The following is a 14,908-nucleotide window of genomic DNA, read 5'->3' on the forward strand; positions in this document are numbered from 1 at the left end:
AAACTTCAAAAATTAGACAAAGGATAATACATATAAATAAGAAAGTACAGAACATATAGTGAAAGTGGCTACAGAAAGCATTAAAAAAGAAGATATAACCCACTATAAAAGTGGCAGAACGGAACAGAGCCTGTTCATGTTGACTGACCAGAGTCTTCAAATTCTCCACTCTGAGCCTGTTAGGACTGCTCTGAACCCAGTATTGTAACCTTTGAAAACACCAAGAATATTTTCCCTGCAGCAATTTTTATTAGAGTCGATTACTTGTCATGCCTGGAACATACTCAGATTGCCCTTCACCACAATACCCACACAGTTCACGTCTATAAGAAGAATGGGAGCCAGTGGGTGAAACCTCATGAACTCCAGGAGCACTCCTGGACACATCACAGGTATTGACTTGGCTCTCAAACATGAGCACATTGTCCTTGCAGGAGTCAGAAAGATGGTGTCTGGAAGCTAACCCTGGTGATCTTGAGAATTAATCATGCAACCACTTTTGTGAAGTGGTCCCCTCTAGAGAACAGATTTGCTGTGGATAATGAAGCACAATTCATTTCTATTTGTTATAGGAGCATGAAAATGACAAGTGGGTAAGCAAGCACATTAAAAAGCCAATTCATATGGCAACTGAAAAAAAAGCCAAGTCATTTGATGTCCATGGTTTGGATTGGCATCCTAACAATGTTTTGCTGGCGACAGATTCATGTGACTTCAAATTCAGAGTGCTTCTGCATACATTAAGGAAGAGGATGAAAAGCCACTCAGCATGCCATGGGGCAGTAAGATGCATTTTGGTTAGCTGATGTCAGAGTTTGGTGGCACTGGAGGCTAGGTCTCAGATTCAACTTCTCTGCCGGTGGGAACTCTCTGGCCTAGGTCAGCCATGACAGCACCATGTCCATTGCTGATGGTTTAAACAGTGTTCAGTTTTCAATCTGAAACGAGTTACTACCACTGCTCATTTGTCTCAGAGAACAGTGTTTTTGTAGCTTCTAGCCATGACTGCTGCCCTGTGCTCTTTAACTAAAATGACCATGGCTGCTTGACCTTAGTCTTCAAACTAGGCATTCCAAAACATAGCATCCAGCACATGTTAGCCATGGAATATTTCCACAGCATGGACAACAGAGTCACAATCAAGCACCACAATACTGCCTCAGAGATCTGCACCAGCTACTAGAATAGCATCACTCAAGTACCTATTTATGAGGTGGACAAGCAAGATTATTGGAAATTTTACCCTATAAGAATCAGTGGAGTCGTAACAATTTGGGATTTCAAGCCCTTAGAGTCTTCTATCCAGGGTTTTCACATAATATGAAGCTGAGTGAACCTCTGTGATCTAGTATGACAAACTACAACTGACTGCAACTGTCATTTGCATGATGGAGAGGAAAGCCAAACACAAGGAAACACTGAAAACACATGTCATGCAAATATCATTTGTGTCTTTTCTTTGAATTTAATTGGTGGAAATGTTGGATTTTTAAAGCAGCAGTCTTTTAAAATTTTTATATACTTATTTATTTATTTGGGTTTTTTGCTGTTTCATTCCACTTTTGACCAAAGCTTTTCTTTAAGCAGGTCGCTATGGAAAATTGTTGCATTAACTTGGGGGAGAGGGGTATGTAAATTGTCTCCCAGAAAATTAAGTAAAAATACTAAATGCATTTTTAAAAATGACAGGACTAAGCTGAAATGTCTCTCATGTCAATAGCTATAAGTAAAAAAAGTCACTTTTTATAAGAAAAAGGCTTTCAGCATGTATCACAAAACGAAAACCAAAAGGAGAAACATCTAAAGCAAAGTGATTCAAAAGTTAGTAGTAGAACATACTAGACAAGTACTAGCAAAAATAAAACAGGGGTTATGATGTTGAGTTCAAGGCAAAATACATTAAATTAGAAAACTACTTACATTTGTAGTGATGAAATGTACTATCCACAATGAAACTGTTTTACAGATTTTAGTAAGCCAAATAGTGTAGGATTAACAATTGTACATCAAAAACTATAAGAAATATAAGAAACAGAAATTCAATAATAATGAGAGATTTTACTATAATTTAATGACAACTCAAGAAGACAAAAAATAAGAAAGACCACAGAGGAAAAAAGAAACAATTTACATGGGAAATTTATTTAAAATATCTTGAGCTTTATACTTTGAAAACATATTTTCAAGTGCCCATTGAAAAATTTACAAAATTTAAACCTGTATTAAAGCCACAAGAAAAGCTCAGTACTTAAAAGTAGAATATTACAAACCACAGTCTTTAATCACAAATTTATGACATGAGAAAATAATACCAAAAAATAGAAAACAACCCCTGCCGGCTGGAAGATTTTAAACCCTCAAACAACGCTTGGGCCTGGTCTCTGACTTGCTGGATCAGTAGCTAGATTATTTTTCATATCCCCAGTAATATCATGGATCAGGAACTCTGAAAATTATATCCTAGGGGTCTAGAAACTAGTGGAGAGCAACTACAAAACTATTTACTCAGGGTAGAGAACAAAGAAGGGGAGCTAGAGAAAAAATTCCAGACTGCATAAAGAATTCTAATGCTGGGCCAGCCCCGTGGCTTAGCGGTTAAGTGCGCGCGCTCCGCTGCCTGCGGCCTGGGTTCGGAACCCTGGGCGTGCACCGACACACTGCTTCTCCGGCCATGCTGAGGTCACATCCCACGTACAGCAACTAGAAGGATGTGCAGCTATGACATACAACTACCTACTGGGGCTTTGGGGGTAAAAAAATAAATAAATAAAATTATAAAAAAAAAAAAGAAATCTAATGCTAAGAAAGACAATGAAAAACTTAACTACTACAACAACTCATTCCAGATGAAATTAATTTTATTAAAAGAATAACAAAGACTTTAAAAATAAGACTTATTAGCTTACTCAGAGTGATGAAAAAATAACTTTAATTTTTAAAAAGATCGAGAAATTATGAAGCTAAAACAAGTAAAAATGAAAAAAACAATTAAGAGTCTTGGATAACAATGAATGAATAAATGGAGACTACCAATAAAGAGGTAGAAATTCTGGAGCTAAAAATTACAGTAGCTGAAATGAAAAATTCACCAGAGAGGTTCAACAGCAGATTTAAGCAGGCAGAAGAAATTGGCCAACTTAAAGATAGTACAGTTGAAATTATCAACTCAGAGGAACAAAAGGAAAATGAAAAGAGGGTAAGAGACTTGTGAGACACCATCAAGCTTACTAACATATTATGGGAGTGTTAGAAGAAGAAAAGAAAGAGAAAAGGCAGAAGAAAGAATATTTGAAGAAATAATGGCTCAAAACTTCCCAAACTTGAGGGAAGATGTGAATCTACACATCCAAGATATTCAATGAACTCCAAATATGATAAACTCAAAGAGATCCACACTGGGACATGTTACAATCAAACTTTACAATGACAAAGAGAGGATCTTAAAATCAGCAAGGGAAAAGTGACTTATCATGTATAAGAGATCTTCAATAAAATTAATAGCCAATTCCACATCAGAAACCAGAGAGGCCAGAAGGTGGTAGGATGATATATTTAAAGTGCCGAATGAAAAAAAAAAAAAGCTGTCAACAAAGAATTCTAGATCTGGCAAAATTTTCTTTCATAAGGGAAAGAGAAGACATTCCCAGAAAAACAAAAGCAAAAAGAGTTCACCACTAGTAGACCCTCCCTAAGACAAATGTTAAAGGGAGTCCTGCAGGCTGAAATGAAAGGACACTAAACAGTAACTTGAAGCCATATAAACAAATAAGGAACACTGGTAAAAGTGACTACATAGATAGATATAAAAGCCAATATTATTATATATATATATTTTTTTTTGTGAGGAAGATCAGCCCTGAGCTAACATCCACGCTAATCCTCCTCTTTTTGCTGAGGAAGACCGGCTCTGAGCTAACATCTATTGCCAGTTCTCCTCTTTTTTTTCCCCCAAAGCCCCAGTAGATAGTTGTATGTCATAGCTGCACATCCTTCTAGTTGCTGTATGTGGGACGTGGCCTCAGCATGGCTGGAGAAGCGGTGTGTCGGTGCACGCCCGGAATCCGAACCCGGGCCGCCAGTAGCAGAGCACACGCACTTAACCGCTAAGCCACGGGGCTGGCCCCTATATTTTTGTTTTTTAACATTTCTTTTGTGTTTCCTACATGATTTGGGAGACAAATGTATAAAACAGTAATTATAAATCTTTCTTAATGTTCATAGATGTATGTATAAAGATATTAAGACAACAACAACATAAGGGGAGGTGATGGAGCTGTATAGGAGCAGAATTTTGTATGCTAGTGAAGCTAAGTTGTTATCAATTCAAAATAGATTGTTACAGATTTAGGATGTTAATTTTAATGACCAGGGTAACCATTAAGAAAATAACTCAAAAATATACAGAAAAGGAAATGTGGAGGGAATAAAAAAGGCATACTAGGAAAAAATAAATCAAACAAAAAAGAAGGCAATATTGTAACAATTCAGGAACAATAAAAGATATACTTTTAGAAAACAAATAGAAAAGGCAGAAGTAAGTGCTTCCTTGTTGGTAATCACTTTAAATGTAAATGGATTAAACTCAACAGTTAAAAGACAGAGATTGGCAGAATAAAAATAAATATGATCCACCTATATGTTGTCTACAAGAGACTCATTTTAGATCAAAAAACACAAATAGGTTGAAATTAAAAGGATGGAAAAAGATACTCCATGCAAAGAGTAACAAAAAGAGAGCTTGGGTGGCAATATTAATATCAGACAAAGTAGACTTTAAGTGAAAAACTTACACGAGACAAAGAAGGATATTAAATATTGATAAAAGGGTCATTTGGTGAGAAGATATAACAATTGTAAACTAATATGCAGCAAACAGCAGATCCCAAAATATATGAAACAAACATTGACAGAATTAAAGGGAGAATCAGACAGTTCTACAATAATAGTTGGAGAATTTAATAGCTTGTTTTCAATATTAGTTAGAAAATATAGGCAGGAGATCAAAAAGGAAATAGAAGACTTGACTAACACTATAAACCCACTAGCCTTAACAGACACGTGTAGAGTACTCACACAACAACAGTGGAATATGTATTCTCGTATGCACATGGAACATTCTCTAGGATAGAATATATTTTAGGCCACAAAACAAGTCTCAATAATTTTAAAAAGATTAAAATCATACAAAGTTTTCTCTCTGACCACAATGGAATGAAACTAGAAATCAGAAGTAAAACTAGACAATTCACAAAATTTGTAAATTAACAGCACACTCTTAAACAACCAATGAGTCAAAGAGGAAGTCACAAGAGAAATTTGAAATACTTTGAGATGAATGAAAACGAAAAGCAAAATTTCTTGGTTACCTAAAGACACAGATCAGAGGGAAATTTATAGCTTTAAACGCCTACATTAAAAAGAAGAAAGATCTCAAATCAATAACTTAACTCTACACCTTAACAAACTAGAAAAGAAGAGCAAATTAAACCCAAAGCTAGCAGAAGTAAAGAAACAATAAACACTTAGAGAGAAGATAAAGAAAATAAAGGGGCTGTCCCTGTGGCGTAGCGGTTAAGTGCGCATGCTCTGCTGCTGGAGACCCAAGTTTGGATCCCGGGCGCGCACCGATGCACCACTTGTCAGGCCATGCTGTGGCGGCGTCCCACGTAAAGTGAAGGAAGATTGGCCAGATGAATGTTAGCTCAGGGCCAATCTTCCTCAGCAAAACGAGGAGGATCGGCATGGATTTTAGCTCAAGGGCTGATCTTCCTCACAAAAAAAAAGAATAGAAAAACAATAATCAACAAAACAAAAAGTTGGTTGTTTGAGAAGATCAACAAATTGACAAACCTTTACCAAGACTGACTAAGAAAAAAGAAAAGAAGATGCAAATAATTAAAATCAGAAATGAACATGGAGACATTACTATCAACTTAACAGAAATAAGAGCATTATAAAAGAATACTGTGAACAATTGTATGCCAACATTAGATTACCTAGATGAAATAGGCAGATTCCTAGAAACATATGAATTACCAAAACTGACTCAAGAAGAAAGAGAAAATCTAATCATAGCTATAACAAAGTAAAGACATTGAATCAGTACTCAAAAACTTTCATGACAAAGAAAAGTCCAGGATGAGATGGCTTCACTGATGAATTCTACCAAATATTTAAAGAAGAATTAATATCAATCCTTCTCAAAGTTTTCCAAAAAATACAAGAGGAAGGAACATTTCCTAACTCATTCTGTGACACCAGCATTACCCTAATTTCAAAGCTAGACAAAGAACACGATAAGAAAATAAAATTAAAGACCAACATCCCTTATGAATATACATGTAATAATTCTCAACAAAATACTAGCAAACAGAATCCAAGAGCATATTAAAAAGATTATATACCATGACCAAGTAGGATTTATCCCAGAACTGCAAAGGTGGTTCAACAGAATAAAATATAAAAACCACACTAATGAAGGAAAAACAAAAACACATGATCATCTCAATTGATAGAGAAAAAGCGTTAGACAAAATTGAACACCCTTCATGATAAAAACACTCAGAAAACTAGGAATAGAAGGGAAGTTCCTCAGAATGATAAAGGGCATTTATGAAAAACCCACAGACAACATCCTACTCGATGAAAGACTGAAAACTTTCTTCTTTAATATCAAGAACAGGACAGGGATGCTGTTTTCACCTCATCTATTCTATATTGTACTGGAAGTTCTAGCCAGAGAAATTAGGCAAGAAGAAGAAATAAAAGGCATCCAAATTGGAAAATAAGAAATAAAACTATCCCTATTGAGAGATGGCATGATCCTATATTTAGAAAATCCCAAAGAATTCACAAAATAACAACTAGAACTAATAAATACATTCAGCAAAGTTGTAGGGTATAAGAGAAACACAAAAAAATTAGTTGTGTTTTTATAAACCAGCAATGAAAATTTTGAAAAAGAAAGTTTTAAAACATTCCACTTAAAAGTCTCCAAAAGAATAAAATACCTAGAAATAAATTTAACCAAGGAGGTGTAAGACTTGTATACTGAAAAGTACAAAACATTGCTAAAAGAAATTAAGGAAGACCTAAATAAATAAAAGACATGACTTATCTTTGGGTTGGAAGGCTTAATATTGTTTAAACATAAATACCAACCAAAGCAATCTAACAGATTCAATGCAGTCCCTACCAAATTACCAATAGCCTTTTTTGCATAATGGAAAAGCTTATCCTAAAATTCATGTGGCAATGCCCAAGCAAGAATACCCAAAACAATACAAATAAAGAAGAACAACGTTGGAAGACTCACACTTCCCAATTTCAAAACTTCCTGCATATCTACAGTAATCAAAACAATGTGGTACTGGCATAAAGATAGACATATAGACCAATGGAATAGAATTGAAAGTCCAGAAATAAAACCATAAATCTATGACCAATTGATTTTTGACAAGATTCCAGGACAATTCAATGGGGGAAAATGTAGTCTTTTCAACAAATGGTACTGAGACAGCTGGAAATCCACATGCAAAAGAGTGGAGATGGACCATTACCTCACATCACACCCAAGCAGTGAATCAATGGCTTAACTTTAAGAGCTAAAACTATAAAACTCATAGAAGAAAACATAGAGGAAGATCTTCATGACCTTGAATTTGGCAATGTATTCTTAAATATGACACCAAAAAACACAAACAACAAAAGAAAAATATTGGTAAATTAAACTTCATCAAAATTAAAAACTTTTGTGCGTCAAGGGACATTATTAAGAAAGTGAAAGAACAACCTATGTAGAAAATATTTGCAAATCATATGTCTGACAAGGGTCTACTATCCAGAAAATACACAGAACTCATAAAATTCCACAACAAACTCAATTCAAAAGTGGGCAAAAGACTTATATAGGCATTTCTCCAAAGAAGATATAGAAATGGCCAATAAGCCATGAAAAGATGTTCAACAGCGTTAATCAATAGGGAAATGTGAGTGAAAACCACGAGATAACATCTCACACCCAATAAGTGATGGCTACCATCACAAAAAAAAAAAAAAAATTAAAAAGTATTGACAAGGATGTGAAAAAATTGGAACACTTGTACATTGTTGGTAGGAATGTGAAATGGTACAACTGCTATGAAAAACGCTATGGCAGCTCCTCAAAAAATTAAAAGTATAATTATCGTATGATACAGCAAATCCACTTCTGGGTATATACCCAAAAGAATTTAAAGCAGAGTCTCGAAGAAATGTTTGTACACACACGTTCACAGCAGCATTGTTGACGATAGCTAAAATGTGGAACCAATCTAAATGCCATCAATGGATGAATGGATAAGCAAAATGTGGTATATGCATGCAATGGAATGTGTTCAGCCTTAAAAAGGAAGGAAATTCTAACATATACTACAACACGGAAGAACCTTGAGGATGCTATGCTAAGTGAAATAAGCCAGTCACAAAAAGATAAAAATAGTATGATTCTCATTATATCAGGTAACCAGAGTAGTCAAATTCACAGAGAAAGAAAGTAGAATGGTGGTTGCCATGGGCTGGGGGAAGGGAAAATGGGGAGTTATTGTTACTGGGTAATGAGTTCCATTTTTACAATATGAAAAGAGATCTGGAGATAGCTGGTGTTGATGGTTGCACAACAATACGAATGTACTTAATACCACTGAACTGTACACTTAAAAATGGTTAAGATAGTAAATTTTATGTTGCGTGTATTTTACCACAATTAAAAAGTATTTTGTTTTAAAAAGGAAGTACGGATACATGCTACAACATGGATGAACCTCAAAAAACATATGAATTGAAAGAAGCCAGACATAAAAGGCCACATATTGTATGATTCCATTTATATGAAATATTCAGAATAGGTAAATCCCTAGAAACAGAAAGAAGATGGATGGTTGCCAGTGGCTGGGGATGAGTAGAATGGACAGTGACTGTTTAATGGGTCAGTGCTATTTTTGTGGCGATGAAATGTTTCAGAACTAGATAGTGGTGGTGGTTGCACAACATTGTGATGTACTAAATGCCACTGAGTTGTACATTTTAAAGAAGTTAACTTTATATTATTTGAATTTCACCTTAATAAAATATGTAGAAAAAAATTTTTAAAACTGGTGAAATACGAATAAACTCTAGAGTTTAGTTAATAGTAATGCACCAAGGTGAAACTTGGAAAGGAGAAAATGAGAAATTTACATATTATCTTTGCAACTTTCCTCTAAATCTAAAATTTTCCAAAATAAACATTTATTTTTAAAAATGGGCAAACTGCTTGAACAGACTCTTCACCAAAGAGGATATACAGATGGAAAATAAGCACATGAAAAGATATTTAACATCATTAGTCACTAGAGGAATGCAAATTAAAACAACAATGGAAGACCACTAAATACCCGTTAGAATAACTAAAATTAAAAACGCTAACAAAAATAGGTGATGTTGAGGATAACACAGATCAGCTGGAACTCTCATACTCTGCTGGAGGAAATGCAAAATAGTACAACCACTATAGAAAACAGACTGGCGTTTTCTTATAAAGTTAAAATGCAATTACCATATTATCTAACAATCCCACTCCTGGGTACTTATTCTAGAGAATGAAAACTGATATTCGCTAAAAAATATGTACACAGAGTTCATAGAACCTTTAATTGTAATAGCCGAAAACTAGAAACAACCCAATGTCCTTCAGTGGGTGAAAGGTTAAACAAACTCTGGTACATTGTACCATGGAATACTATTCAGCGATAAAAAATAACAAACTATTCATGTACACAATTTGTATGGATCTCAAGAGAATTGTGCTGAGTGAAAAAAAGCTGATCTTAAAAGGTTAAATATTATATGAATCATATAGCAGTCTTGAAATAACAAAATTATAGAGATGGAGCAGTCATTAGTGTTTGCCAGAAGTTAGGAGTGAGTGACGGAAGGAGTAGTATGGCTATAAAGGAGTTAACAAAGGACACACTCGTGGTGATGGGACAGTTCTGAATCTTGATTGTAGTGGTAGTTACCCAAATCCACACATGTGACAAAATTACATAGAAGTACACATATATGCACACAAACATACAAGTACATCTAAAACTGAAAATCTGAGTAAGCTCTGTGAATTGTACCAATGTCATCCTCTTGGTTTTGGTATTGAACTATAGTTCTGCAAGATATTAGTGATGGTGGAAATGGGTGAGGAGTACGTGGAATCTCCCTGTACAAATTTTAAAATAACATATTTTAATATACTTTATGTTTTAAAATGATTTTAGGTTTACAGCAAAACTGAGTGGAAAGTACAGAGAGTTCCCATATTTCCCTGCCCCCACACATGCACAGCCTCCCCCACTATTAACATCCTCCACCAGAGTGGTGCATTTGTTACAACTGATGAACTTATATTAATACATCATCACCCAAAATCCATAGTCTACATTAGGGCTCATGCTTGGTGTTTTGACATATGTATAATGACATGAATCCATCATTATAGTATAATACAGAATAGTTTTACTGCTCTAAAAATCATCTGTGTCAACCTATTCATTGCCCCCTCCCCTTAAACCCTGGAAACCACTGATCTTCTTACTGTCTTCATAGTTTGCCTTTTCCAGAATGTCATACAGTTGGCATCATACAGTATGTAGCCTTTTCAGATTGACTTCTTTCATTTAGTAATATGTGTTTAAGGTCCCTGTATGTCTTTTTCATGGCTGTGTAGCTCATTTCTTTTTAGCACTGATAATATTCCATTGTCTGGATGTACCATAGTTTGTTTATCCATTCACCTACTGAAGGACATCTTGTTGCTTCCAGGTTTTGGCAATTAATGAATAAAGCTGCTATAAACATTCAAATGCAGGTTTTTATGTGGACATAAGTTTTCAACCCCTTTGGGTGAATACCAAGGAGCACAATTGCTGAATCATATGGTAAGAGTATATTTAGTTTTTTAAAAAACTGAAAAACTGTCTTCCAAAGTGGCTGTCTAGTTTTGCATTCCCACGTCAATTAGTGAGAGTTCCTATTGTCCTCATCCTTGCTAGCATTTGGTGTTGACAGTGTTTTGGATTTTTGCCATCCTAATAGGTATGTAATGGTTTCTCGTTGTTGGTTTAATTTGCAATTATAAATATTTTTATATGCTTATTTGCCATTGTCTATCTTCTTTGGTGTAGTATCTGTTCAGATCTTTTGCCCATTTTTTTAGTCAGGTTGTTTCCTTATTGTTGAGTTGTAAGAGTTCTTCGTGTATTTTGGATAACAGTCCTTTATCAGATATTTCTTCTGCAACTCTTTTCTCCCAGTCCGTGGCTTGTCTTCTCATTCTCTTGATATTATCTTTCACAGAGTAGAAGTTTTTCATTTTAATGAAGTCCAACTTATCAATTTTTTCTTTCATGGATTGTGCCTATGGTGTTGTATTAAATAGTCATTGCCAAACCCAAGTTCATCTAGATTTTCTCCAATGTTTTCTTCTAGTAGTTTTCTAGTTGTGTGTTTTACGTTTAGGTCTATGATCCATTTTGAGTTAATTTTTTGAAGGGTGTAAAGTATGTATACATCCGTTTTTTTGCATGTGGATGTACAGTTATTCTAGCAACATTTGTTGAGAAGAATGTCTTTGCTCCTTTGTATTGCCTTTGCTCTTTTGTCAAAGATCAGTTGACTATATTTGTGTGGCTATATTCCTGGGGATTTTTTTTTTGTATTGAAGTATAATTGACATATCTTATTATGTCATATATATAGGACGTAATGTCCTATTTCAGGTGTACATCAGACTGATTCAATATTTATATACATTATAAAACAACCACAGTAAGTCTAGTTACCATCTGTCACTATACAAAGTTATTAAAATATTATTGGCTATATGCTTATGCTGAACATTATATTCCCATGACTTATTTATTTTATAACAGAAAGTTTGTACCTCTAATCCCCTTCACCTATTCCACCCAACTCCCAACCCTTCCCCACTCTGGTAACCACCAGTTTGTTTCCTGTTTCTTTTTCTGTTTTGTTTTGTTTGTTCATTTATTTTGTTTTTTAGATTCCACATATAAGTGAAATCATATGGTATTTTTCTTTCCCTGTCTGACTTATTTCTCTTAGCACATTACCCTCTAGGTCCATCCATGTTTTCGCAACGGCGAGATTTCATTCTTTTCTTTGGCTGAGTAATATTCCACTGTGTGTGTGTGTGTGTGTGTGTGTGTGTGTGTGTGTGTATCACATCTTGTTTATCCATTAATCTATTGATGGACACTTGGGTTGCTCCCATATCTTAGCTATTGTAAATAATGCTGCAGTGAACATAGGAGGGCATATATCTTTTCAAATTAGTGTCTTCGTTTTCTTCAGATAAATGTCCAGAAGTGGAATTGCTGGATCGTCTGGTAGTTCTATTTTAAAATTCTTAGGGACCTCCATACTGTTTTCCATAGTTGCTGCACCAATTTATATTCCCCCCAACAGTGTACAAGGGTTCCCTTTTCTCTGCATCCTTGCTAACATTTGTTATTTTTTGTCTTTTTGATAATAGCCTTTCTGACAAGTGTTAGGTGATAGCTCATTGTGATTTTAATTTGCATTTCCCTGTTGATTAGTGACATTGGGCATCTTTTCACGTGCCTGTTGGCCATCTGTGTGTCTTCTTTTGAAAACTATCATTTGGTTCCTTTGCCCATTTTTTAACCCGGTTGTTTGTGTTTTTGATATTGAGCTGTGGAAGTTCTTTATATATTTTGGATATTAACCACTTATGTACGATTTGCAAAAATCTTTCTCCCATTCAGTAGGTTGCCTTTTCTTTTTGTTGATGGTTTCCTTCACTGTGCAAAAGCTTTTTAGTTGGATGTAATCCCATATGTTTATTTTTGCTCTTGTTGACCTTGCCTGAGGAGACTGGTCCAAAAAAATATTACTAAGATCAATGTCAAAGAGTTGAATGCATATGTTTTTTTTTCCTAGGACTTTTATGGCTTCAGGTCTTACATTCATGTCTTTAATCCATTTTGAATTTATTTTTGTATATGGTGTAAGATAGTGGTCCAGTTTCATTGTTTTGCATGTAACTGTCTAGTTTTCCCAACGCTATTTATTGAAGAGACTGGATCTTCCCCATTGTATATTCTCGCCTCCTTTGTCATAAATTAATTTACCATATATGTGTGGGTTTACTTCTGGGCTCTCTTTTCTATTCCTTTGATCTATTTGTCTATTTTTTTTTTTTTTTTTTTTTTTTTTTTTTTGTGAGGAGATCAGCCCTGAGCTAACATCCGCCAATCCTCCTCTTTTTTTGCTGAGGAAGACGGCCCTGGGCTAACATCGGTGCCTATCTTCCTCCACTTTATATGGGACGCCGCCACAGCATGGCTTACCAAGCAGTACTTCGGTGCGCGCCCGGGATCCGAACCAGCGAACCCCGGGCCGCCGCAGCGGAGCGCGCGCACCCAACCACTTGCGCCACCGGGCCGGCCCTATTTGTCTATTTTTATGCCAGAACCATACTGTTTTTATTACTCTAGCTTTGTAGTATAGCTTGAAATCAGGAAGCATGATACCTCCACTTTGTTCTTCTTTCTTAAGATTACTTTGGCTATTTGGGGTCTTTTGTGGTTCTATACAAATTTTAGAATTCTTTGTTCTAGTTCTGTGAAAAATGTCATTGGTATTTTGATAGGGATTGCATTGAATCTGTAAATTGCTTTGGGTATTATGTACATTTTAACAATATTAATAGTTCCAATCCATGAGCATGGTATATCTTCCCATTTATTTGTGTTGCCTTCAATTTCTTTCATCAATGTCCTATAGTTTTCAGAGCACAGGTCTTTAATCTCCCTGGTTAGATTTATTTCTGGGTATTTTATTCTTTTCGATACAATTGTAAATGTGATTGTTTTCTTAATTTGTCTTTCTAATAGCTCCTTATTGGTATATAGAAATGTAACCAGTTTCTGTATATTAATTTTGTATTCTGCAACTTTACTGAATTCATTTATTAGTTCTAATAGTTTTTTGGTGGAGTCTTTAGGATTTTCTATATATAGTATCATGTTCTCTGCAAATAGTGACAATTTTACTTCTTCCTTTTTGGTTTGGATGCCTTTTATTTCTTTTTCTTACCTAATTGCTCTGGCTAGGACTGCCAATTCTATATTGAATAAGAGTGGCAAGAGTGGGCATCCTTGTCTTGTTCCTGATTTTAGAGGAAAAACTTTCAGCTTTTCATCATTGAGTATGATGTTAGCTGTGGGTCTGTCATTTATGACCTTTATTATGTTGAGGTACATTCCTTCCATACCCACTTTGTTGAGAGATTTTATTATAAATGGATGTTGAATTTTGTCAAATACTTTTCTGCATCTATTGAGATGATCATGTGATTTTTATCCTTTGTTTTGTTAATGTGGTGAATCACATTTATTGATTTGTAGGTGTTGAACCATTCTTGCATCACTGGAATAAATTCCACTTGACTGTAGCATATGATCCTTTTAATATATTTTAATATATTGTTGAATTCAGTTTGCTAATATTTTGTTGAGGATATGCATCTATGTTCATCAGGGATATTGGCCTGTGATTTTCTTTTTTTGTGGTGTCTTTGTCTGTTTTTCTTATAAGGGTAATGCTGGCCTTGTAGAATGAATTTGGAAGCATTCCTTCCTCTTCAATTTTTGAATTTGAGAAGTATAGGTATTAACTCTTCTTTAAGTGTTTGGTAGAATTCACCTGTCTGGTCCTGGACTTTGTTTTTGGGGAGTTTTCTCATTACTGATTCAATTTCATTGCCTATAATGGGTCTATTCAGATTTTCTATTTCTTCATGATTCAGTCTTGGAAGGTTGTGTGTTTCTAGGAATTTATCCATTTCTTCTAC

The 14,908-nt window shown here is 35.0% G+C and overlaps 1 protein-coding gene and 1 pseudogene across 1 annotated transcript in view; both read left to right on the top strand.

The window, feature by feature from the left end:
- STXBP5L (syntaxin binding protein 5L) overlaps positions 1–14,908 on the top strand; it is a 337,784-nt gene that overhangs the window by 281,839 nt on the left and 41,037 nt on the right. The gene's annotated exons all lie outside the window — the stretch shown is intronic.
- LOC131415047 (actin-related protein 2/3 complex subunit 1A-like) lies at positions 137–1,324 on the top strand (annotated as a pseudogene).

Source organism: Diceros bicornis, chromosome 15 (genome assembly GCF_020826845.1).
Source record: "Diceros bicornis minor isolate mBicDic1 chromosome 15, mDicBic1.mat.cur, whole genome shotgun sequence".
NCBI lineage: Eukaryota > Metazoa > Chordata > Mammalia > Perissodactyla > Rhinocerotidae > Diceros > Diceros bicornis.